This window comes from Lissotriton vulgaris, chromosome 5 (assembly GCF_964263255.1).
Source record: "Lissotriton vulgaris chromosome 5, aLisVul1.2, whole genome shotgun sequence".
Lineage (NCBI taxonomy): Eukaryota > Metazoa > Chordata > Amphibia > Caudata > Salamandridae > Lissotriton > Lissotriton vulgaris.
The window spans coordinates 507,105,895-507,131,594 of record NC_141693.1 but is presented as its reverse complement, the minus strand read 5'-3'; the positions used below and the strand labels follow the sequence as shown (position 1 = coordinate 507,131,594).

Genomic DNA, 25,700 nt, shown 5'->3' with positions numbered 1-25,700 from the left:
ATGAATGCCTTTGGTGCTGCAAGGTTTATTTTTTTTATTCAGGAGCATAATCAATAAATACATAAAAAGTAAAAAAATAACATTTTGGAGGGTGAATTATTCGTAGTTTTTTTTGTCGTTTTTTTGCAACTGTTTCATATAAATCTTTAAAAAATTTAAAAAACCAAAAAACATGAATTCTTAAGCAAAAGCCCACAATGTTCCCCGCTGTGGTATGGGAATATCCACTAACTCCAGATGACACTGATGTAATGTCCAAATTTGTTTTATTGGTAGAAATACCTACAAAGTAAATACAGAAGAAAGAGCCAATGGCAGAGCGACTGTAGTAGTAAGAAGCCAGCAGCAACAGTCGTGGGCAGCATAGAATCATCAATGACATAGCACGTTCCTCGACAAAGCATTCCACAAGTTAAAGAAACAGTAAAACCCAAAGAGATAAAGTTAACAACATATGAATACCACACCCGCACTGGAGAGATAGCCAGGGCCGGCTCTAGGAGGGGGGAGGGGGCAGGGGGTCTGAGGGGCGTCATTTGTGCAAGTATTTTGCCATTTAAAAAGCACCTGCTGCTGCAGAGTTCCTAGCCTCCAGCAATTATCTGACATCAATTAAAATGCCAAGTTAACTCTGGTGATTAATGTCTTCCTGGAAAGAGACAGAGTTTTGACTCATCCAAAGGTAGCGTAGTTGGTTAAAATGACTGCTGCTTAGAATTGAGCCAATAACTGTCAAACAGCTGTGTGTACACTGCAAGTATTATGTTAGAGCTTTATCTTTTTTACCAAGTCTTTCATCATCCTAATCTTGCCAAAAGGGCAATTTGGGTAGAAAACAATTCTTGTTATTAAAGAGAACCCCTAACACTGGTGTTACATTTTAAATTCTGAATTTATATAGGGATTCTTAAACTAATTTGCCTACCAGTATCACTGACATGTTACTCCTACACTACACCTTGTAGTCCTGTCTAATGTAACATTTGCCATACACTGATTTACATACCTATGATTGTCTCTGTCCAATGTGTGTAAGATGTTAAGTGCTCTGACACCTTACAATGGTATGAGTGGTGCTATTACACTAAATGATTTTGAGAGACAGTAATTCTGGAGACTTGAGGGGCACTGTTAAAGGGTGGTGGTGAGAGAATCCATGGCATAAGTGGTCATTGGGGGGCGTTAACAAACATTGTCGCACAGGGTGCCACCAGTGCTAAAGCCGGCCCTGGAGATAGCTCACCTGTTATTCCTTTTTTTGGGCTCTCTCTTTAACTCTTCTCTGACTTCGGGCCTCTTTTCTTCTACCTTCATACCTTAATTCTCCCGATTATGGTTTGAGTCCAGATCATAGAAGGTTTCACTTCCTGGCCTTTCCCCATTCCCTGCCCCACCCACTCTATCTACCAAATCAGATCCTGGAGTCTTCCTAAGGTAATCAAAGAGCAACATCTCAATGAGATATTGGGTGTTTGGTGTTCTCCCTGTCCTTAACTTCCTAGATGCACCCATGGCTCTCAATTCTGGAAAGGAGATGCCATTGTATCTATTTGGCAGAGAGCCAGTGTCTTCTCCTCTAGAAGACATACTAGTGTTATGTGGTGAAGGCACATCCCTAAGCTAGTGGAGCCTAAACTCTCTTGAGTTGGAGAAAGGGTGTGCTAGACCCTTGGCTTACCCAACTCCAAGTTCAGTAGAACTTACTTATTCTAATCTTGATGTATTATATGTACCTAATACTTAGTGGTTTTCAGTTAATCATTTAATTAGATTTATCTGGTAAACAAATAGCAAGCTTGAATCCCAACCGCTGCACACCAATGTGAGAAAGTGGCCTGGGCTATGCTGTCCATTAATTAAAGTGACACCGTATTACAGTCCATGCGACCCTTATGATGTATGAGGTTAAAGATAACCTTTAGAAAGCTATCCTTATTGGTAGCTGTGGAAAGCAGCCTTCAGGCTTAATCTTGAAGGAATATTAAGCAGCTTGTTTTACCTGATTATCACCTCATAAATGACTAAATGAAAGGAGAACCATGCAGTAGTTATATAAATATGTATTTATTAATATAACACTCTCTACCTGTCTCTATGTGAGACTAGGGAACAAAGTACACAATACTAAATCAAAACAACATTCGTAAATAGCAAATTACATTGCAGGCTCCAGGGGGAGATCAAACCATGGTTTAAAAAATGGCATAACAACAATGACTTGACTAGACACAGTACCTAGAGCACGTAGAATCACTGGGACCCCAAGGAACCATTAAGAGGAGTGACACAGGGAGCCCAAGGAGGACGGGTGCAGTGAGGAAACACAACTGTGTGTTCCGTACAACTCTATGGAAAAGTCGCAGTTCCAAAGTTACAGTTTAAGGACACTTCTATGAGGACTTCGAGATAACCCTTTGGAACATACGAGGTTCTGAGGCCAACTCACTAGTGTGTACTGAGGTACCTGTGTTACCTTTCGCTGAGGAGCCGGGTGCATAGGTGTCAAGTAGTGTCGGAAATCTTCGTCATTTTAGATGGACAGCTGCAAAGAAGTTCTGCTTCCAGGAGGGGGAAGAGTGTCCGGTGTAATCCAAGCCTGGATTCAAGGTGAGAGGAATCTTACAGCAGAGGAGATGGAGTCTGGATCACTTCAGGTGGCCAGGGGCTCGGTAATCGAATGCCCACCGATGTCGGGTGCTTCAGGTGTGAAGAAGGGTTGCTTGACTCTGCAGCCACAGAGACCAGGAGACATCAAGGATGACAAGGATCCGGAGGTGAGCTTTCCGATGAAGGATGTCGAGTGCTGAGGGGTCGTTGTCCGGCTGGGGCACCAACAAGCCTTGGCAAATGCTCCCCTTGCAGTAAGAGGAAACTCGTTACGATGAGTACCAGCAAGGTCTAGGGGACTCAGCCAGCAATGAAGAGTCAGGGCATGTCTGGAGCAACCAGTTAAGCCCAAGAACAAATTAGGTGACCCTCTCAATACCCACATGCCTACGGACCAAGGATCGCAGGGAGACCTCAACAAGTTTATAAAGTACGAGTCCACAGGACACTCGTTGAGTGGAGGCCAGAAATATTCAGTGCAAATACTGCTCAGGGACAGGATTACACGGAGTCTAATGTACAAGCTCGGGAATCATCAACAGGCATATGCAACTGCAAATGTACGCAGTGTTCAGTGGTTTGGGTCGCAGGGTCCCCACAAGGGATACTGGTCTCAGAATTGCTGAGAGGTCAGATCAACCTCTGGGACCTTGTGAAACCCACCTCCTGTGTTGCTGAAATCTTGGAGTCCTCAGGAGCTTGGGAGAAGCAAACCGGTCAGATGCGTTTAGGTGCCTGCTTTTGCAGGGGAGTAACTCCTTTACTCCAAGGGGAGATTTTTTAGTCATCTAGCATTGTGTAGACAGTCGATGTACTTGATTTTTTCTTAGCAGAATCTTGTCCAGGTAAAATCTAAAGTCCTGTAGCCAGGTAACTCACTTTATACTCATGGGAAGGTGTTGGATGGATTCTGTGGACCCTCCTAGGGAAGAGGCAGGACAGAGAGGTGGCTACACCCATGTCCTTTGTCCAGTTTTGCACCAGAGCAGGAGTCAATAGTTAGAACTGGTTTGAGCTGGACTATGCACAGGGACACCAAATGTCCTCTCAGTCCAGACTTTCTGGCACTCTAAGAGTGCACCCAACTAGCCCCAATACACTTAACCCTGTCTGGGAGTTGGTTACACCTCCCTGTGACAGGATGCCTATTGTCATTCCTTTCTCTGCTTGAGCTTGGCTCAGCAGCAGGAGAGCAGAATCGTGTCTGTGGCTAGCATTCATTTTGTGCTGCCCAGGTTGAGAAAGCTCGTACCGGGTAGACCGTTGACCCACAGTAGTGGTTCTAGAAGGGTGGAATCATACCTCCCACACCAGTTACTGGTGTGGTGGTATTATTCCAAGGTGTTTGATACCAAACAAGACATGTTTCTACGCAGACATTTTAGAGATAGCATTTACCCCGAGTTTATAATGCACTTAGATACATATGTCTGGCTGCATCAAAGACAACCCAAGGGAATGGTCTCCAAAAGCTGAAGAGGGGCTCTATTCATGTAGGGGCACCCTCTCACATAAAACCCATCAGCTTACCTTCAGGATGGGTAAGGCCTGCCACAGGGGTGACTGATAGATTTCTATGTGTAGTGATTGAGATAGATATAGTGGACCTATATCTTAAGTAAGTGGTGCAAGCACCAGCTTACACAGTCTGCTGTAGTAGGTTTGCCGTGTCAATTTGAATGGCCTCTCATGGGTGGCATAATGCATGCTTCAGCCCATGGAAGGCCTCTGGGTACCTATGCCTTGTGTACATGTTGTACCATATACTAGGGATTGATAAGGGTACCCCAGTATCTAATCTGGTGTGAACCTAAAGTACATACATGTAATTTAAGGGAGAAAGCAGCTAGACTGAGTACTGGATATCAGGATCCCAGTCAGACTAGGCCAAAAACAGTGATACATAGGCAAAATGTGGGGGTAGCCATAAAAAGCTGATCCTACTTTCCTACATTCATGACATGGTCAGTGACATCACTGATTAAATCACTTATGACATCACGAATTGCATCACTGAGGACATCATCCATGTGATAAGCAGATGCACCTCCTCACACCCTAATATAACCTTTGATACACCCACTCTAAAATACAGACTACCATTTTCAAAAAAAGAGACACATCAATACCAGTTACTACATACCCACTCACTGATTCCTAGGTCTATACACACATTCACTAATTCACCCATACAGTCACTCATACATGCAGTTACTGATTAATACAGCACAATCATATGCATTCATACACCTATAAAGACACTCACACATCACTACTCATCCATAGAGTTACTCAAACACCTAGTCAGTCATGCAAAGAATCATACACACTCTCATTTACTCATCTATACAGTTATACACACACCACCTGACGTATTTATACAGATACTAACACATACTTACTCTCTTATACAATCACTGATACAAGCACACACTCATTCATACAGCCACTCTCACAATCACTCATTCTCACATAGTCATTTATATACTCCAACACTCGCATATACTGCCTTTCACATATGTAATTTCTCACACATGTTCCACTGAGACACCCATTCACTTACCAACACCCCCATACACACAGTCACCTACCCATACACCCCTTCACGGCTGCACTCTTGAACCCATACACCCAGTGAATCACCCACTCACACATCTATGTACAGAATCACATACCCCCATCCCACCCACACAGACACTCAGGCACCCACACAGATACTCAGACAACCAATAAAGTATGCATATAGACACTCATGTAGCTACTCACCAACCCATGCAGTTACACACCAACTGCCAGAGTAATACAGGCATTCACACAGTTTATTCACTAACCCATGCTTTCAGTAAGACACGATTAATCACTCACTTATACAGCCAGTCACACAACTACTAAATCATCCATTGATACACTTATGCACACACTCGCTCTTCAATAAACCTTGGCATATATATAAATTCCTCCGTTATAGTTAGTTCTACTAACTATAACTCGCTCGCCGGAATCCACTGCTGATGATGTCACATATTACATCATTCATGACATGGTCAGTGACATCACTGATGACATCACTGATGACATCTCAAATGATATCACTGATGACATCCTCCAGTGAATGTGGTTTGGTTTGATATTTAAATATGTATTATACATATAGCAATCTGCATTACAGAATGAGTGGATGTTCAAATGTCTGGCTGGAGGATTTAGTAGCAGTGTGATTGACTGTTTAAATGACTAATTTAAAATTTCTCCCTAAATATATGGGATAGTGATTAAACTGTGTGAATATCTGTATCACTCTGTCTCTTGTGTAAACTACTGCATAAGTTGGGTACTAGCTACTTGAAAGTCTATATTAGTTATTGATTAGTAAACTGAGTATATGTATGGGAGAGTGAATGTGTGTGTGGTTGGGTGGGGGGTGTGACTGTCCAAAGATGTGTGAATGGTTGATTCAGTAGGTATATGAGGTTAAGACTGCATGTGGAAACAGTTGTTTGGGTGAGTGAATGTCTTTATGGGTATTGTGATGAGCAAATATATCTCTCAATGGTACATGTCCAACAAAGTATAAAAATAAAAGGCAGTGTATGTGACAGTTGTTGTATAAAAATGTGTATACATAAGACTCGGTGATTGTATGAGTGATTGTATGTATAACTGTATGCTTGTAATAGTGATTTTATAAGACACTAAGTATGAGTTATTATCTATATGAATAAATGAAGTGGTGTTTGTACAAGTGTGTAGCTGAGTAAATGTAAGTATGATCTATTGTTTGCATAAGTGAGTAGGATGACTGCATAAGTGAATAGGATGTGTGCTGGTGTGTAATGTTGATATAGGTGTATAAGTATATTTGATAGTGTTCTAGTGAACTTTCACAGCATGTATCAGTGAATCTATAGGTAAGTGATTCGATTTGATTCTAGAAAACACTGAGTGAGTTTTTAGAAACTTGGTTTGGTGTGTTAATGGTTTCAAATATGGTACTCTGTATTTTATAGTGAGTGATGAAAGTTTATACTAGTGTATGATGAGGTGTATCAGATTGTTACGTGGTTGATGTCATCAGTGATGTCATAGTGATATCATTTGAGATGACATCTGTGATGTCATCAGTGATGTCACTGACCATGTCATGAATGATGTAATATGTGACATCATCAGCAGTGGATTGCGGGCACGCGAGTTATAGTTAGTAGAACTAACTATAACGGAGGGATTTCAATGGTTTTGTACGAGTGATATATCCAGCTAACTATAACAGCCCTGAAACCTATGTTTTTTTCAGTGAATTTCAAAGGTTTTTTAAATGATAATTTGTAAATGTAATATTAGTTATGTTTATTTTTTTTTATACTGGTTTTCTAAATTTTTTTAAGTGTATATTTTTACATATTTCATTTTTTAAATTACATTATTTTTTTAAATACAAAAATATAAACAATTTTTTTTTTAAATATGAAAACTGAAATATTTTTTGTTTATATTTCCATTTGAATATATTTATATTACTCTCTTATTTTGTGAAGGATCCGTGTAGGGTGTCCGATGGGTATGTATTTTTGTGGGCAATGGCTATGCGACCGGTACGCAACTCCAGCTCCCGCGCATTCGCGACACATGCGCATTACTATACGCTTCCGCGTGTCGTCATATGCTTATTTGATGAGGTGGTTGCACGACTCCCTTGAAATTTTTTAATGTCTAAATTGATATATATCTATATATGTCTTTAATATACATATTAGGGCAAGCCATTGTCTAAGCTATTCATAAAAATTATAAATTGTTCTTGTAATAAACTTATATTACTTTTTAATGTAATTTCGTGAAGTCACGTTGGGTGCGTGCTGCCTGTGCGCAGGGTGCGCGGACCCCAAGTGACCTGAAAAGAAAAGATTTGATTGGTTCATAACATTTCTCATTCTAAATATTGAAGGACCCCACCCATTTCCATCATTCTTCTTTCAGCTTCTTTTGAGAGAGATCTCTCTGCTTAGAAGAACTTATTCCCATTACTTTTTTTGTGTTTTTAGAGAAGAAAAATTACATCATGGCTTCAGGACAACAGCCACAGGACCAGGAGGAAAATTCTTCAGATTAAGAATTTTTACTGGAAACTCCATGCCCAGAAATGGCAACATCGGTGGTGTGGACGTTTTTCACCTTTCCGGAGGGGCAGAAAAATGTAAATGCCACCAAAGTAATTTGCAAAATCTGCGAGCGTGTCCTGTCCCGAGGTAGTCCTGACAAAAAATACTCTTGCGATACTGCCACGATGTATAAGCACCTGAGGACTCTGCATCCAGTGAATTTGCCTCGTGAGGAGTGCAGGAGAAGACAACATAACCCTCCACCTGCAGTGCCTGGTACCTCTGGCAGTTCTAAATCACCACTGGATATAAGTCCTGAATTTGCTCAACTTAAGCAGCACTGCGTAAAGTGCAATAAACTAATAGCCTATGGAGAGCAATCTGTTGACTCAATGTGTGCGGCGCAACAAGATCATCGTTGTTAGACTTTTGTTGGGATTGGCTGTTAATTCCTGAAGTTTCCTGTTTTTTTCGTTCTTTTTTCTTTTTTTTTTTAAAACACCAAAAAAGTAACAAAATCGTTTAAAAAATACAAAACAATATAAAAGAAAAAAGAAGAAAAAAATAGTTCTCAGAACTAACTTCTCTGGTTAAAGAAAGACATATATTTGCATGTTAATGTGTGACAGTTTGAATGTATGTGTATAGCTTAATTGACTGAAATAATGCATTAGTAGTGTATGGTGAATGTATAAGTTCAGAACTATAAGTGTGTTGGTTAGTTAGGGGACTGCATGCATAGTGGATAGGGGTTTGAAGCAGTCCATGCGCTGAGGCCTGGCTCACTGCATGAGTACTTGAGTACTGACTGAATTATTAGAGTACTGAAATGAGAATGCCTGGGTAAATTTATAACTGGTTGGCTTTTGGCGCAGTGAATGGATTAGTACATGGTGCTGAATGGGTCAGTAGAGAAGTGCAAGGCGAGTGAAAGTGTGTTTGCTGGAAGTGTATGGATACTGACTGGGGAACTGAAGTTGTGAAACACAAGTTTGTAGGTGGTTAGAAGACTGCATGCATAGTGGATAGGGGTTTGAACCATGTGCTAAGGCCTGGGTCACTGGATGAGTACTTGGGTAATGACTGAGTGATTGGAGTACTGCAAGGAGAGTGCCTGGGTGAATTTGTTAGGCGGTTGGGTTTTGGCGCAGTGAATGGATTAGTACATGGTGCTGAATGGGTCACTAGAGGAGTGCAAGGCGAGTGACAGGGTGTTTGATGCAAGTGTATGGATACTGACTGGGGAAATGAAAGTGTGAAAGACAAGTGTGTAGGTGGTTAGAGGACTGCATGCATAGTGGATAGGAGTTTCAAACAGTCCTTGTGCTGAGGCCTGGCTCACTGCATGAGTACTTGGGTACTGACTGAATGATTAGAGTGCTGCAAGGAGAATTCCTGGGTGACTTTATAACTGGTTGACTTTTGGGGCAGTGAATGGATTAGTACATATGCTGAATGGGTCACTAGAGGAGTGCAAGGGGAGTGACAGTGTGTTTGCTGGAAGTGTATGGATACTGACTGGGGATTTGAAGTTGTGAAACACAAGTGTGTAGGTGGTTAGAAGACTGCACGCATAGTGGATAGGGGTTTGAAGCAGTCTATGTGCTAAGGCCTGGATCACTGGATGAGTACTTGGGTACTGACTAAATGATTTGAGTACTGCAAGGAGAGTGCCTGGGTGAATTTATAACTAGTTGGATTTTGGTGCAGTGAATGGATTAGTACATGGAGCTGAATGGGTCAGTAGAGGAGTGCAAGGGGAGTGAAAGGGTGTTTTCTGGAAGTGTATGGATACTGACTGGGGAATTGACAGTGTGAAAGACAAGTGTGTAGATGGTTACAGGACTGAATTCAAAGTGGATAGGCATTTGAATCAGTCCATGTGCTAAGGCTTGGCTCAGTGCATGATACCAGGGTACTGACTGAATAATTGGAGTCCTGCAAGGAGAGTGCCTTGGTGAATTTATAAGTGTTTGGGTTTTGGCGCAGTTAATGGATTAGTACAAGGTGCTGAATGGCTCACTAGAGGAGTGCAAGGGGAATGAGAGTGTGTTTGCTGGAAGTGTATGGATACTGATTGGGGAACTGAAGGTGTTAAAGACAAGTGTGTAGGTGGGTAGAGGAACTGCATGCATACTGGATAGGGGTTTGAAGCAGTTCATGTGCGAAGGCCTGGCACACTGCATGAGTACTTTGATACTGCCTGAATGATTAGAGTACTGCACGAAGAATTCCTGGGTGACTTTATAACTGGTTGACTTTTGGGGCAGTGAATGCATTAGTGCTTGGGTGACTTTATAAGTGGTTGGGTGTTGGCATAGTGAATGGATAAGTACATGGTACTGAATGAGTCGCTAGAGGAGTGCAAGGGCAGTGACAGGGTGTTTGCTGCAAGTGTATGGATACCGTCTGGGGAATTGAAGGTGTGAAAGACAACTGTGTAGGTGGTTAGAGTACTGAATGCATAGTGGATAGGCATTTGAAGCAGTCCATGTGCTGAAGCCTAGCTCACTGCATGAGTACTTGGGTACTGACTGAACGATTAGAGTACTGCAAGGAGAATTCCTAGGTGAATTTATAACTGGTTGGCTTAGGGGGGAGTGAATGGATTAGTACATGGTTCTGAATGAGTCACTAGAAGAGTGCAAGGGCAGTGACAGGGTGTTTGCTGGAAGTGTATGGATACTGACTGGGGATTTGAAGTTGTGAAACCGAAGTGTGGAGGTGGTTAGAAGACTGCATGCATAGTGGATAGGGGTTTGAAGCAGTCCATGTGCTAAGGCCTGGGTCACTGGATGAGTACTTGGGTACTGACTAAATATTAGAGTACTGCAAGGAGAGTGCCTGGGTGAATTCATAAGTGGTTGGTTTTTGGCGCAGTGAATAGATCAGTACATGGTGCTGAATGGGTCACTAGAGGAGTGCAAGGGGAGTGACAGGGTGTTTGCTGGAAGTGTATGGATACTGACTGGGGAATTGACAGTGTGAAAGACAAGTGGGTAGGTGGTTACAGGACTGCATGCATAGTGGTTAGGCGTTTGAAGCAGTCCATGTGCTAAGTCCTGGCTCAGTGCATGAGTACTTGGGTACTGACTGAATAATTAGAGTACTGAAATGAGAATGTGTGGGTGAATTTATAACTGGTTGGCTTTTGGCGCAGTGAATGGATTAGTACATGGAGCTGAATGGGTCAGTAGATGAGTTCAAGGGGAGTGAAAGGGTGTTTGTTGAAAGTGTATGAATACTGACTGGGGAATTGACAGTTGGAAAGGCAAGTGTGTAGGTGGTTACAGGACTGCATGCATAGTGGATAGGCGTTTGAAGCAGTCCATGTGCTAAGGCCTGGCTCAGTGCATGAGTACTTGAGTACTGACTGAATAATTGGAGTACTGCAAGGAGAGTTCCTGCGTGAATTTATAAGTGTTTGGGTTTTGGCGCAGTGAATGAATTAGTACATGGTGCTGAATGGGTCACTAGATGAGTGCAAGGGCAGTGACAGGGTGTTTGCTGCATGAGTACTTGGGTACTGACTTAATGATTAGAGTCCTCCAAGGAGAATTCCTGGGTGAATTTATAACTGGTTGGCTTTTGGGGCAGTGAAGGGATTAGTACATGGTGCTGAATGGGTCGCTAGAAGAGTGCAAGGGGAGTGACAGGGTCTTTGCTGGAAGTGTATGGATACTGACTGGAGAATTGAAGTTGTGAAAGACAAGTGTGTAGGTGGTTAGAAGACTGCATGCATAGTGGATAGGGGTTTGAAGCAGTCCATGTGCTAAGGCCTGGGTAGCTTGTTGAGTACTTGGGTACTGACGGAATGATTAGTGTACTGCAATGAGAGTGCCTGGGTGAATTCCTAAGTGGTTGGGTTTTGGCGCAGTGAATGGATTAGCACATGGTGCTGAATGGGTCAGTAGAGGAGTGCAAGGGGAAAAGTTTTTTCAGTAGTAATGCTTCAGGAAAGAGATGAAGTAACCACATACTTCTGTCACAATGGTTGCACAAGTGGACACAAACTCACTGTGTGATTCTAGACAAGCAAGACTATTCCTTGGACTTTACCAGAAGAGATTCAATAGTCTGGAAGGGGTAAGGTAACTGCATACATTCTATACATTTCACTACTGCACTCTAGTGTGAATGCCTGACTCATTATGCAAATGCATGAGCAATGACTGGCTTCTAATACTAATGAAACTTGACAACAGGATTGCTTTTTAAGCAGTTATGTGTCAGAATAGACATGAAGTAACCACATGCTTCTGTCACAATGGTTGCACAAGTGCACACAGACGCATAGTGTGATTCTATACAAGCTAGACTATTCCCTGGAGTTTAGCAGGAGAAACACAGTAGTCTTATTACAAACAAAGGCACAACATACAAAAACCTCACAAATTAATAACTCACCTTTCAAATTGATTTGTAGATTAAGAAGGATCTGAATCACACACCAGATTTTCTTATACAGAATATCTGTGTGCACTGCTCTTAGGAAATCCAAAATCCCTCTCATTCTGCACACATATACATGTAAATATCAAATCACATTGCTTCCCACAGTAATTCAAAAGCTAACACATATTTCTATTGCATACACATTTCAACCCTTTCCAATTGACATAACTTTGTACCCTACCCCCATTCTGCTTAAGGCCTGTTACCATGGTAACTGTTCATTGAACCCTCAACTGAACACACAGGTCACACGTTCGGCACACACTGTTGCAATTTCGAAAGCAAGTGTGCTTGACTTTCAAAATATCAGTTTATCCTATCTAATGTTCCTTTCAAATAGTTTGTATTAACCATAAGAAACATGCTTCTAAAACACAGAAACATGAACCCTTTTTTCAGTCTATAATGTTCTCAAAAAGCCAACCATTTCTCTTCTTTTTTTAAAATAGCATCTTATCCACCATTTAAGAAAAATCTTCGTTTTCAAACTGCCAATTTCACATACAGGCGCATTCTGAGTGCATCCAGACCTCCCTTCACGATGCTTAGAGTGTGGATTGAGGGACACAGCTATATTTTGTTCTGGAGCAAAATGTATGCTGAAAACAGAGGTATTGACAAAGAGTTAGCTTTGCCAAATGTAGACATTAAATGGATTGGACAGAGAGGATTAAAGTGGCACTAATTGATGCCATTGGTTAAATCCTTTTTGCATCTCCAACACCCTGACCTCATAATTGTGCACTGTGGTGGCAATGACCTAGGCACTTTGACTGGGGTAGGTCTGGAAATGCTTATGAAGGGCACCTTTGGAGAATTGATGTCACTTTTCCCTCAAACTGTATTTGTGTATTTTAACATATGCCAAAGACAGAAATGGAACTGGTCCAATCAATTCTGTCCACAGATTGAGAAAGCTAGGAAACATGTCAATAAAGTTGTTTCTGCTTATCTCAGAGATTATAGGATGGGTCCATTTACAACAATCTGCGTTTTAATATGGATGGCATCTATAGGAGAGATGGTGTACATTTTACAGATGAGGGTAACAAAGTCTTCCTCAACAACTTTAGACTCTGCATCGCTACTTACTTGTAGGTACCAAAATCTTCCAATAAACACAAGGGCACTTTTTAGAGCCACCCAAGATCTAAACACATAAACTTGATGTATATTTGAAAAATATAAAAAATAATTGTTTGGAGTCACACACCCAGCGCGTTTTAGAGTAGCACACCCACACCAGGGGGCTGCGCTGGGAGTTACGCACCCAGCGAGTGCACACAAGGGGTCTGCCATGAGCCCTGCTCTGGGTGCACGACTCCTAATTTTACAGTAAAATAAATGCAGCTCCTATCACTAATTTATATTCTCCCCGGGCCTATATACAACATTGGGGACTATGGGGGAACCCCAATGCCCCCACGGTCCTGCCAGCTCCCCGTGTCCTTCAGGAGCCGGCATTGCTTTTCCACATGGGAAAAGCAATCAGGTTTGCATCTTGAAAGAGAGAGCAGGTTTTCCTGCTCTCTCTTTCAAAATCCAAACCAAGTTTGTTATGGCAGGACGGAGCAGCAAGGCACCCGCTCTGCCATAGCAAACTGCAGTGTCCCGGGGGTAGGCGCCCGAGACACTGGAGGAGCTGTCCCTGGGGGATGGTAGTCCCCAGGGCCATCATTGGCTCCAGGAGGGGTCCACACAGCCCCCCTCCCAAATAATGCAAAGCCCTGGGGGTGGTGGTCCCCGGGGCTTGGGAGTCTGTGGCTGGACTGTTCCGATGAGGCACAGGGTCAAGACTGATTTGCATATGGCCATGTCTGAACTGGGGTGGCGTGGTGAGCAAAATAACGATTGATTAAACCCAGATCTGAGACTGGGGGTGAATGTTTTGCCAATGTGCAACATTCCATCCATCATCTTGTGTGTTTTGCTGTTCACCCTGTGTGGGAAGGGTATGCCCAGACATGGGTCCCGTGCTCATTACGCCACTGGAGTCAAGCTATCCTGGCTGATGATGGCTGATAGCCAGAAACTGGTCCTTTCCTGCCCATTACCTTGGCGGATTCACTATCCATCCTTCTATCCCTCAAATCTGGTTCTCCTACAGACCTGTGTCCTGCTAGGCTGCTTGCAGGGGACGCAGAGGTGGTTACTCCGGAGGTGAATGCCATCATAAACCTATCCCTCCAGACTGGTATTGTCCCTCTGGTATGGAAGCAGGCTAAACTTCAACCACTTCTGAAGAAACCTTCCTCAGACCCAGATATACTAACTAGCTATTGTCTTATCTCCCTTCGTCCGGCGGTGGACAAGGTGTGTGAGAAAGCAGTCTTTAGACAGCTAATTACCTTTGTCGAGTCATGTGGTGTTCTTCACCCTGCCCAACCAGGATTAAGGGCATCATACAGCACAGAGACCGCTCTTGTGGATATGTCGGTGGCAATAAGGGAATGTCTGGATGCTGGCGGCAGAGCGTCCTTGATTTTATTAGACCTCTCTACGGCCTTTGCTACGGTCCCCTATCAACAACTTCTCACCCGGATTTCTAGCATTGGCGTGTCTGGCTGGGTCTGGGATTGGCTTAATACCTTCCTAGAAGATCACACCCGGCAGGTTTGGATGCCACCTTTTACCTCGACCCCTAGGAGGGGGTCTACTGGACTTCCGCAGAGCTCGACTCTGAGCCCACTGCTTTTTAATATTTATATCACGCCCTTGATCTTTCTTGCAGAGGAGCTGGGAGAGACAGTCATAGCCTATGCGGATGATACCCAGCTCCTCTTCGCTTAGAGGGAAAGCGATCTGTCCCCAACTGTAGCCCAGAGCTGTCGCTCAGCCATTTTCAAATGGCTGGCTAGGGCACAGCTGAAGTGTAAAAATGACAAGCCCGAGGCCCTTCGCTATGGTCCCTTCCCTCCTTCTTTTAGAGAGACTGTGGCCCTCAGAGTACCCCCGGCCTAATTCATCTGGCAACCCTGTAAAAAACCTGGGAATCTGGTTTGGGGAGGACCTTAGGTTTACCACGCAGACAAAGAGACTTGGGGGGCGTGCTTTGGTATTTTAAAATTCCCCTTTGCTGCCTGGGCCGGCTAGGGAAATCGTGACTCAGGCTCTCATCTTGTCCCACATTGATTATGCTAACTGCTTGCACATTGGCCAGCCAGGGTATCAGATAAAAAAAATATAAGCAATACAGAATGCGGCAGCTAGGGTTCTGCTGCAAATCCCTGGTAGATCAAGTGTGAAACAGAATCTACGGGACCTTCACTGGCTCCCTGTGGTCCTTTCTCTGGCTCATAGAGCCTTGCATGGATTAAGCCCGGCCTACCTCCGGAGGCGCTTTGCCTTCTACTTTCCTCGCAGAAGTCTTTGTTCTGCTATAGAGCGCCTAGCAGTTGTCCCCCGCTTCCAAAGGGTACGTTTGGGAGGCAGTTCTATCTCTTTTAAAGCAGTGAAGGCCTGGAACTCCCTCCCTCTGGAGCTGCATTTCATTCAGGATACTATGCTATGTAAGAAAAAGTTAAAGACTTTTCTCTTTAATCGAGCCACCTAATCTTTGACTTTTTGCTGGTATGTTCACCAACCGCGTCGGGACACTCTTGAGTATCCGTGCACAATATAAATGTTTTGTAACATAACATATAATGGAGTGGCATGCAGTGGAATGTTATACAATGGAGCGGCATAGAGTGATTTAGGATACAGTACAGTGGCATACCTTGGAGTGGTATAGAGTGTAGTCGCACAAACAACAGTCATATGCAGTGGGATAGCACAGACTGGAGTGTAGTAGAGTAGAGCTACATTTTGTTAATATATAGATATATAAATCAAAGGTTTAAATTATGGTTTAGTTAGGTAGATTACTATTAACTAACTTTATGTTAAAAAAAAACTTGAGAATTCAATGAGAGACAACAAAGTTTAAAGTGGCAGCTTAGTTTGGTATGGCAAAAATGTCTACGTTTACATTAATAAACCCTGGAATTTAACTAAAAACATAAAATGTTAAAATGACAGTATAGTAAGGTCTTCACCAGTATTAATTTACTGAGCCAGCTATAACTTGCATCAATACCATTCGTTGCTTTTGACCTCATATATTACATTGTTCCTGACATCATTAATGCCATCATTAATGACATCTGAAATCACTTCATAATTTGATTGCCGGGCATTAACTCAAACAGATGCCAATACAGGACACATGGATCAGGTCTCTGTCTTGAATAGGAAAAAGATACAAGGGCAGGGTAGAGGTACCCTTACCCCTTTACAGAGAAAGAGTGTTCTAGAAGGAACCCACCATGAGTCCCAAAAAATATCCAATACATCTTTCTGGCAGTTTTGTAGCAGGAGGCACCTTACATCCCTGTATGGTCTTGTGGGACACCAGCAATAGCCCACATGGCAGTACAATATCTACTGTGGGTAGACCAGTGATGTGGCCAAACCCATTCTATTCACTCTTTTTGAGCTGTACTCAATTTTGTGTGTGAAGGTGACCTCTTGTACACAATGAGATCAAAGTTGCCAATATCCTATAATGCATAGCCGACGCCTTGTACAGAAGTCTTCATAAAAAGCACCATCTAGCCAGACAACCAAACCCTTATAATACACTACGTTTGACCCACCCCAAACTCTTTGTGGGTAGGCGACCTCTTGAGCACAAACAATTAGATGTGGGTGGCCAATCCCTAAAACGCACATCCTATGCCCTTTACAGAAGTATTCACAGAGAGCCCACTTACTCTAGACACACTAGCCCTCTTAGTGGTCAGGCTCCTACTATGCAGCTTCAATGGATTTGACTAAACAGGCACACACCAACTTAGGAGTTTATAGGATGGTGTTGGAGTGTTGCACCTCCTCACTCCTGCCAGCTACAGTAGCTGAAGGAGGCTCACATCCACAATTAACACACACACTCCCTCCCCAGGGCAGATCTTTCACTGTTACTGCGATGAATGTGATGGGGTCTGGGGATTTTGGGACAATCTGATGATATTGGCCAGACTGTATAGAACTGATGCTTGCCCATTTCCATAAAGTTTTCATCTATATTCTAGAAGCCAAATGCCCCTGTTATTGGCTTTAGCAAAATTACATCTGTAATGAGGCTTATTTTCTATCTTTCTCAGGTGGTGGCTGTTTTGAGCAGCCGGTGTTTGTGTGTGTGTGTGCTGTTGTGTGTGTGTGGTTGTGTGTGTGATTGTGTGTGTTTGTGTGTGTGTGTGGTTGGGTGTGTGGTTGTGTGTGTGGTTGTGGTTGGGTGTGGTTGTGTGTGGTTGTGTGTATGGTTGTGTATGTGAGTGTGTGTGTGTGGTTATGTGTGTGTGGTATTATGTGTGGTTGTGTGTGTGGTTGTGGTTGTGTGTGCGGTTGTATATGTGGTTGTGTGTGTGGTTGTGTGAGTGTGTGTGGTTGTGGTTGTGTATGTTTGGTTGTGTATGTGGTTGTGTGTGTTGTTGTGGTTGTGTATGTGGTTGTGTGTGTGTGGTTGGTTGTGTGTGTTGTGTTGTGTTTGTGGTTGTGTGTGTGGTTGTATGGTTGTGTGTGGTTGTGTGTGTGGTTGCAGTTGTGTGTGTGGTTGGGTGTGGTTGTGTGTGTGTGTGGTTGGGTGTGTGGTTGGGTGTGTGGTTGTGTGTGTAGTTGTGTGTGTTTGTGTGTGTGGTTTTGTGTGTGATGTGGTTGTATGTATGTTTGTGGTTGTGTGTGTGGTTGTGGGTGTGGTTGGGTGTTGTGTGTGTGTGTGTGGTTGTATGTATGGTTGTGATTGTGTGTGTGGTTGTGTGTGTGTGGTTGTGGATGTGGTTGTGTGGTTGTGTGTGTGTGTGGTTGCTTGTGTGCATGGTTGTGTGTGTGTGGTTGTGGTTGTGTGCGTGGGTGTGTGTGTGGTTGTGTGGGTATGTGTGGTTGTGTGTGGATGTGTGTGTGTGAGTGTGTGTGTTTGTGTCTAGTTGCATGTGTGGTTGTGTGTGGTTGTGGTTGTGTGACTGGCTGTGTGTGTGGTTGTGTGTGTGTGTGGTTGTGTGTGTGGTTGTGGTTCTGTGTGTGTGTGGTTGTGTTTGTGTGTTTGTGTGTGGTTGTGGATGTGTGTGTGTGTTGTGTTTCTGGTTGGTCGTGTGGTTGTGTGTGCATGTGTGGTTATGTGTGGCTGTGTGTTTTTGTTTGTGTGTGGTTGTGTGTGTATGTGGTTGTGTGTGTAGTTGTATGTGTGTGGTTGTTTGTGAGTGTGTGGTTGTTTGTGTGTGTGGTTGTGGTTGTGTGTGTGGTTGTGTGTGTGTGTGTGTGTGTTGTGTTTGTGGTTGTGTGTGTGTGTGTGGTTGTGTGTGGTTGTGATTGGGTGTGTGTGTGGTTGGGTGTATATGTGTTGTTGTCGGTGTGTGTTTGTGTGTGTGTGTGTGTGTTCATGTGTGTGTGTTTTTCAACCATAGGCTACATGTGTTCTTTGTTTTCCCATGCCTTTTCTTTGTGGGTCATGCAGTGGGGGGGCATTTTTTTAGCCAGTGAGTGTGTGCTTGTGTGTGTTTGTATGCGGCCACACTGACAATTTTGTCTTTGTTCTCTTTGCCTCCGTTTTTGCTGTCCATGAAGCAACCACCATTTTGTGGAAACAATTAATGTGTATGTGTGTATCTAGTGGTCAATTTGCCTTTTTATTTCCCATGTCTCCTTCTCCAATGGTCATGTGGTGGATGAGCAAGTTTCTACCAGTTTGTGCAACCAATGTGTGCTTCAATCTCTTTATTATACTTTTAAAAATCGTTTTCTAGGAACATTCATACAAATAGGCTTATGACATTTTCTTCCTAATGTTCTTCTTTTTCCCTATTGTATTTATTTGTGCGTGTGAATGATTAGGCCTTAGATACATACAATAGCATTTTTTGCTTTGCTTATACTTTCGGCATTGCTTTACAATTCCTCACAATACTTCCAAACAAAAGTTCATTCAGCTCAATTCAATCCAGCAAAGTTTCAGGGAGATCCATCAAGCGGGTGCCAAGAAAAAAAAGCGGTAGTCCAATACACAATTTACCCATGTAAGTTTTCATATGAAACTTGAACAACGATTCCGTAAAAGCGTCTGAATGGAATTATACCAAATTTGGCAGAAAGACAGATCTTCATCCAGACAGCGTGTTTTTAGTGATTTGTTGTAAATCTGATCAGAGCTGTTGGACCTGGCCCTATCCCCATGGTCACCCCCAAAACATTTTGCATCTTCTCCCTTTTTACAACCTCGTTTTAGATGGTTTTAGGACTCTGGGCACTATACCACTGCTAACCAGTACTAAACTGCATAGGCTCTGTACCCACAACATGGTAGTATTGGTTTATCCACAATTGGCATATTTACTTTATTTATAAGTCCCTAGTAAAGTGCACTATATGTGCCCTGGGCCTCTAAGATTAAATGCTACTAGTGGGCCTGCAGCACTGATTGTGCCACCCACTTCAGTAGCCCTTTGAACATGGCTCAGGCTTGCCACTGCAAAGTTTGTGTGTGCAGTTTAAACTGCTATTTGGACCTTGCATGTTAACCTACTTGCCAGTCCCAAACCTTCCCTTTTATTACATATAGGCCACCCACAATGTAGGACCTATGAAGCCCTATGAGCAGGTTGCAGTGTAGTGTAAAGGTAGGACATGTACTTTAAGTTTTACATGTACAGGTAGTGAAGAACAGCTAAATGTGTTTTTCACTACTGCAAGGCCTATCTCTCCCGTAGGTTAACAATGGGATTTTATTAAAACACATTTTAAGTGTAATTTCCAATTGGAAAACCATGAAGATTTTGAGTTTGGTGTCTCTGGACTCACACTTTGAAATTCCAATTCATGGTGAAGTCGGATTTTAAATTGTAAATCTGAAAGTGGCACTTTTGGAAATGTTCTTTCTTTAACCATTCTATGCCTCTGCCTGTCTCTGAATACACATCTGCGGTGGGTTATAGATGGGCTTTGTGCATTCCCTCTAGACAGTCACACACAAAGGGAGTTGGGTTGTGATATTTGCATTCTGATGGCCCATCATCAGGCGTATGTGCCTTCCTGAGGTAGATTGGGAGGGAGGAGCTGACATTTGTACCTGAACAGGGCTGTACCTATTCCCATACTGTTATTGTTAGCTGACATTTCTATAGCGCATAATCACCCAGGGGTCTCTTAGCACTTCGAGAGAGTGAACACAAACAAGCCTCTGTCCATCCGGTGCCTATATGGGGATTATTGGCATAACTCCAGGGTCTCCCTAAACAGGAGCATTTTGAGGTGTTTCCGGAAAAGGAGGTGCGCACTTTCCTTGCAGAGGCTGTCAGGCAAATTGTCCCAGAGTTGCGAGAGCATAACAGAGAAGGTTCTACCTTCCTTGGAAGGGCTTTCAAACCGGGGGACCGCTAGCAATTGGCTCTTGGAAGATCGCAGTTTCCAGCCGGCAGGTAGTTCCCCAGATGCTCCTTGATGTGTGTTGGGGCCTGGATGTACATTGATTTATGGGCAATGCAGAGGCCTTTAATCTTAGCTCTCTGCTTGATGGGGAGCCAGTGAAGTTTATGCAGCAGTGGGGTCACATGTGCCCTTCTGGGAAGCCTAAAGATCAATCTGGTGGCATCGTTCATGGTCACGTGTAGTTTATTGGTTAACTTTTCTGGTAGGCCACTATACAGGGTGTTCCTGTAGTCTAGTCTTGATATAATGCTGGCCGATATTATCATCTGTAGTGCCGTTGGAGAGAGAAGGAAGGCAAGTCTTTGCATCTGTCTAAGAAGGCCTGTACAAGTTCCAGTGACGGTGGCTACTGGCCATAGAGAGCTCTGTATCAATCTTGATGCATAGGCTCCTCAGGACCACTGTTCCAAAAAAAGTACGCACGCGCTCGCACCTCTCTTCCAGAGAGTGCGCACTCCTGTGTGTGGAGTGCTCACACACACAGGGCATCCTAAGAGACAGTTCCCTGCAGCCACTTTAAAAAAGCGAGCAGCAGGAAAAACAGGCAATCCCTGGATGTAGTTTTGCCTGCGTGTGTCATGAGTGCAGGTACGGCTAGCTTGGGCCTTGCTGTTTTTTGGCACGGTGCTAGGCAGATTGTGGCCTTTTGTTTAAGTATTCATGTTAATCACAGCCCATTGACGAGCTGTGATTAACATGAATACTTAAACAAAAGCCCGCAATCCTCCCCGCACCATGCTTTACTAATAAAAGAGCACAGCAAGTTGAAAAAAAAGCAGCGTGTACTTTCAGAAAGTACACGCTGTGTTTTTAAACTTTCTGTACTCTTGTTAGTAAAGCGTGGCTGCAAGAGAGATTGTGTGCTTTAATTTAAGTAATCATTTTAATCACAGCTCGTGAAGGGGCTGTAATTAACATGAATACTTAAACAAAAGCCCACAATCTTCCCCACACAACTCTTTACTAAAAAGAGTACAGCAAGTTTAAAAACAGCGTGTACTTTCAGAAAGTAAACACTGTGTTTTAAAACTTGCTGTACTCTTGTAAGTAAAGTGTGGCTGTGAGAGAGATTGTGTGATTTTATTTAAGTATTAGCTGAGCCGGATTTCTGGGCCCCCCTGCTTACAAATGTGTTGAATAAGGGCAATCAAAAGGGGTTCATTGAAACTTGGTCGGATGCAATAGTGGTCCCCATTTTTAAAAAGGGCAGTCGAGATGACCCGACCTGCTATAGGCCAATATCCCTATTGGATGGCCTAATGAAATTACCAGGTAGGATTATTTTAAAGAGACTTCAGGAGGGGGAGGAAGAGCATAGTGTTGTGTCACACCTTCCATACGGGTTTAGGAAGGGCATAGGGACAGCCGAGCAGTGTTTAAACTTGGCCCTCCTTTGTGCCAAATATACTCAGGCGAGAGGTGGATCACTTTTTATAACTTTTGTTGATTTAAGTTCTGCTTTTGATTGCGTGGACCACATGCTTTTATGGTCGACGCTGGACGAGATGGGCATTGACGCCCGTATAATCACCTTTATTAGAGAGCTGTACCACAACTGCGGGGCAAGAGTAAGATATGGCAAGCAGGGGGAATGTACCGACAAATTCGCCCTCTCAAGAGGGGTTAGACAAGGGTGTATTCTGGCCCCAAGGCTATTTACTTATTACATAAACTCAGTGGGCCAATACCTTTCTCTCTTCCAGAACGATTACCCCACTGTGAAAGGCCTACCGGTGCCAATCCTCCTGTACACCGACGATGCGGCCATAATGTCCCAGACTCAAATGGGACTGCAGAGGGCGGTGACAAAATGTGCAGGTTATATGCAGGATAGAGGACTTAAAGTGAATATTTCAAAAACATATACTATGCCATGCACCAATAAGCGCAGGAGGGCTCCCTGTAACGTATCCCTGGACAAACAGAATATAGCCACTGTAGATAAGTTCTGCTACCTAGGTGTACTGTTTGACAGGTGGTGCCGTTGGAAACAGGCAATTGAAGCTAGGAAACTGGCTTTTATTTGCACTATAGGCGCTCTACGCGCTTTTTCCAACAGAGTGGGCGGTAAACCAACCAAAGAGCTGACTCAGATATACCGGGCGAAGTGTGTGTCCACAGCCACCTACGGGGCGGGACTATGGGGAATCGAGAAGGATCACTCCCTACAGGGCTGTGAGAATCAATTTATTACTTACCTTCTGGGCGTACCAAAATTCACATCCTCTGTCATGACGCACATCGAGACAGGAGTCAAGCACCTGAATGACATAATTAAGATGGCCCCTATTCTTTTATGGCATAAGGTTTGGACTACAAGTGAAGCCAGATTTAACAGGGACCTTCTGGAAGACTGTCTGGCACTAGACGGGGTTGCAAATCTCAGATGGCTGTCGTACGTAAGAACTTTACTTACCGAGATAGGCCACCCAGAATATTATGTAAACCCGAGAACCTTGGAGGATGTACCAAGATCAGTTTTCAAAAAAACTTTAACCACCTATTTGGAAACTTTGAGATGGAACTCTGAAAAGCACAAACAAACCATCCTAAACTTTCAGGAAATTACCCCCAACGAAGGCTTGCAAATGTACCTAAATGTTGATCCCAGCCCGTATCACAGAATGCTTTTGTCCCGTCTACGCCTTGGGACTTTTTATCGCATGGTAACTCTACCAGATATGAACAATTGGTCACCCATTAAGCTGTTCTGCACATGCGACAACATCGCAGGGCAATCCAATCTGCACATATTGTTCTTTTGCACTTTTTATTCCTACCCCAGAAAACTTTATCTAAAACCTCTTTTAAATCGTTGGGGTATAAGAAATTGCAGGCCAGCTTTTGTAAGATTGTTAAAACTTGAAGATGAGCACATGATCTTTGCTGTATCTTGTTTTTTAAGAACTGTTATAAAGTTCCGGAAAACCATGTGCTAAAACATCTCTTGCTTTGGGTTTTACCCTGCTCATTGTGTTGAACAGCAGATATGTCACTTTAAAATGTACAGCATCTGAAATTCTTTTATTTGTATGTTTATCACATTTGCTGTTTTTTAACTGTCAGTGCATATGTAAACATTTAATGATTGTGATTATGTCTTGAAGTATGTGTAGTGCTTTTATGATTTTACGAAAATCGAATAAAGCTATATTTACTTACTTACTTACTTAAGTATTCATGTTAATCACAGCTTGTGAAGGGGCTGTGATTAACATGAATACTTCATCATCAAATCGCCTTTCACACCAATGTCAACAGTCATGTGGAAACCTTTAGTTTTTTTTCAAACTTGCCAGGAACACTAGAGAGGTCTGCACTTGGGTCATGTTGCCGTTCTCAAAGAGATCATTTGCTTCAAAGATATCATGAGTCTTCATTCCGTACTCTTGGATTGCCCAAATGAAATTCCCAACATTCTCCAACTGATGCCAATTTTGCTTGGAGGCCGCGTTTATTTTTCGTACTGATCCAGGCTGAAGTTGATTAATTAGGTGGCAAACAACAATGCCATCTTTTAAGCCCTGTTGGAAATTCTCGCCAATAGCCGCGCCGGTGACATCTTCGATCCAAAGGCGCGGATCCTCTTCAATTTGTGGGTCATACTTCAAGGTGGTCTTGTTCTTGACCTCGGCAGACAGGCCGTAGGTGGGTCCCCTGTTGAAGTTACTCATGCTTCTGCCAGTGCTGTAGAGCTGGGCTCCGTTAGGTCTGGGGGCGATAAAGGGCACCAATAAGTGCACCACTCAAGCAGGTATGACTGCCTATGGAAACCGGGTGACATCTTTACGACCCAAAGATGCAAACAGACAAACTGTTTGACCAGACGACCATCAGTCTCCAGATGGGCACCAACAAAGGGGCAAGTCAGGCTGGCATGTCTGCACCGGGAACCAGATGAGATATCTACAACCAGAATGGTATAATGCAACCACTGGACAACTTTGCTATTTCACTGCATATGGGTACCAACAAAGTAGCCTCTTAAAAAGAAATTAGTGTATATGGCCTTGGTTGGCAAGCGTATGACCCCAAGTACTGCGCTGCACATTCAGAACCAGTCATTCACAATGGAAGCCAGGAGACAGGAACAAATGGATCTGAAATCAGTGACAGCGATTATCAGGCGGAGTACCCTGACTATTATCCGGGCGAGTATCCAGACGACTACCCAAGGGATTATCATGGCCACTACAGCGACCAAGGCATTGATTACTAGATGTGCATGGATTGATCAGTATTAGTTCTTATTTTATTCAATGAAGACCAATGTAGCCTTGCACTTCTTACCTGCCTTCTATACACACTATAACGCTTAACATAATCCAAGAAATATTGCATTCCATACATTCCCTGTTCCTGCCTCTTTTTATAAACCTATGAATGCCTTTGGTGCTGCAAGGTTTATTTTTTTTATTCAGGAGCATAATCAATAAATACATAAAAAGTAAAAAAATAACATTTTGGAGGGTGAATTATTCGTAGTTTTTTTTGTCGTTTTTTGCAACTGTTTCATATAAATCTTTAAAAAATTTAAAAAAACAAAAAACATGAATTCTTAAGCAAAAGCCCACAATGTTCCCCGCTGTGGTATGGGAATATCCACTAACTCCAGATGACACTGATGTAATGTCCAAATTTGTTTTATTGGTAGAAATACCTACAAAGTAAATACAGAAGAAAGAGCCAATGGCAGAGTGACTGTAGTAGTAAGAAGCCAGCAGCAACAGTCGTGGGCAGCATAGAATCATCAATGACATAGCACGTTCCTCGACAAAGCATTCCACAAGTTAAAGAAACAGTAAAAACCAAAGAGATAAAGTTAACAACATATGAATACCACACCCGCACTGGAGAGATAGCCAGGGCCGGCTCTAGGAGGGGGGAGGGGGCAGGGGGTCTGAGGGGCGTCATTTGTGCAAGTATTTTGCCATTTAAAAAGCACCTGCTGCTGCAGAGTTCCTAGCCTCCAGCAATTATCTGACATCAATTAAAATGCCAAGTTAACTCTGGTGATTAATGTCTTCCTGGAAAGAGACAGAGTTTTGACTCATCCAAAGGTAGCGTAGTGGGTTAAAATGA

General features: G+C 43.1%; 1 pseudogene; it reads left to right on the top strand.

Moving 5' to 3' along the window:
* Positions 1-22,123: 22,123 nt before the first annotated feature.
* On the top strand, positions 22,124-24,837 carry LOC147711143 (calponin-3 pseudogene; annotated as a pseudogene).
* Positions 24,838-25,700: the final 863 nt, after the last annotated feature.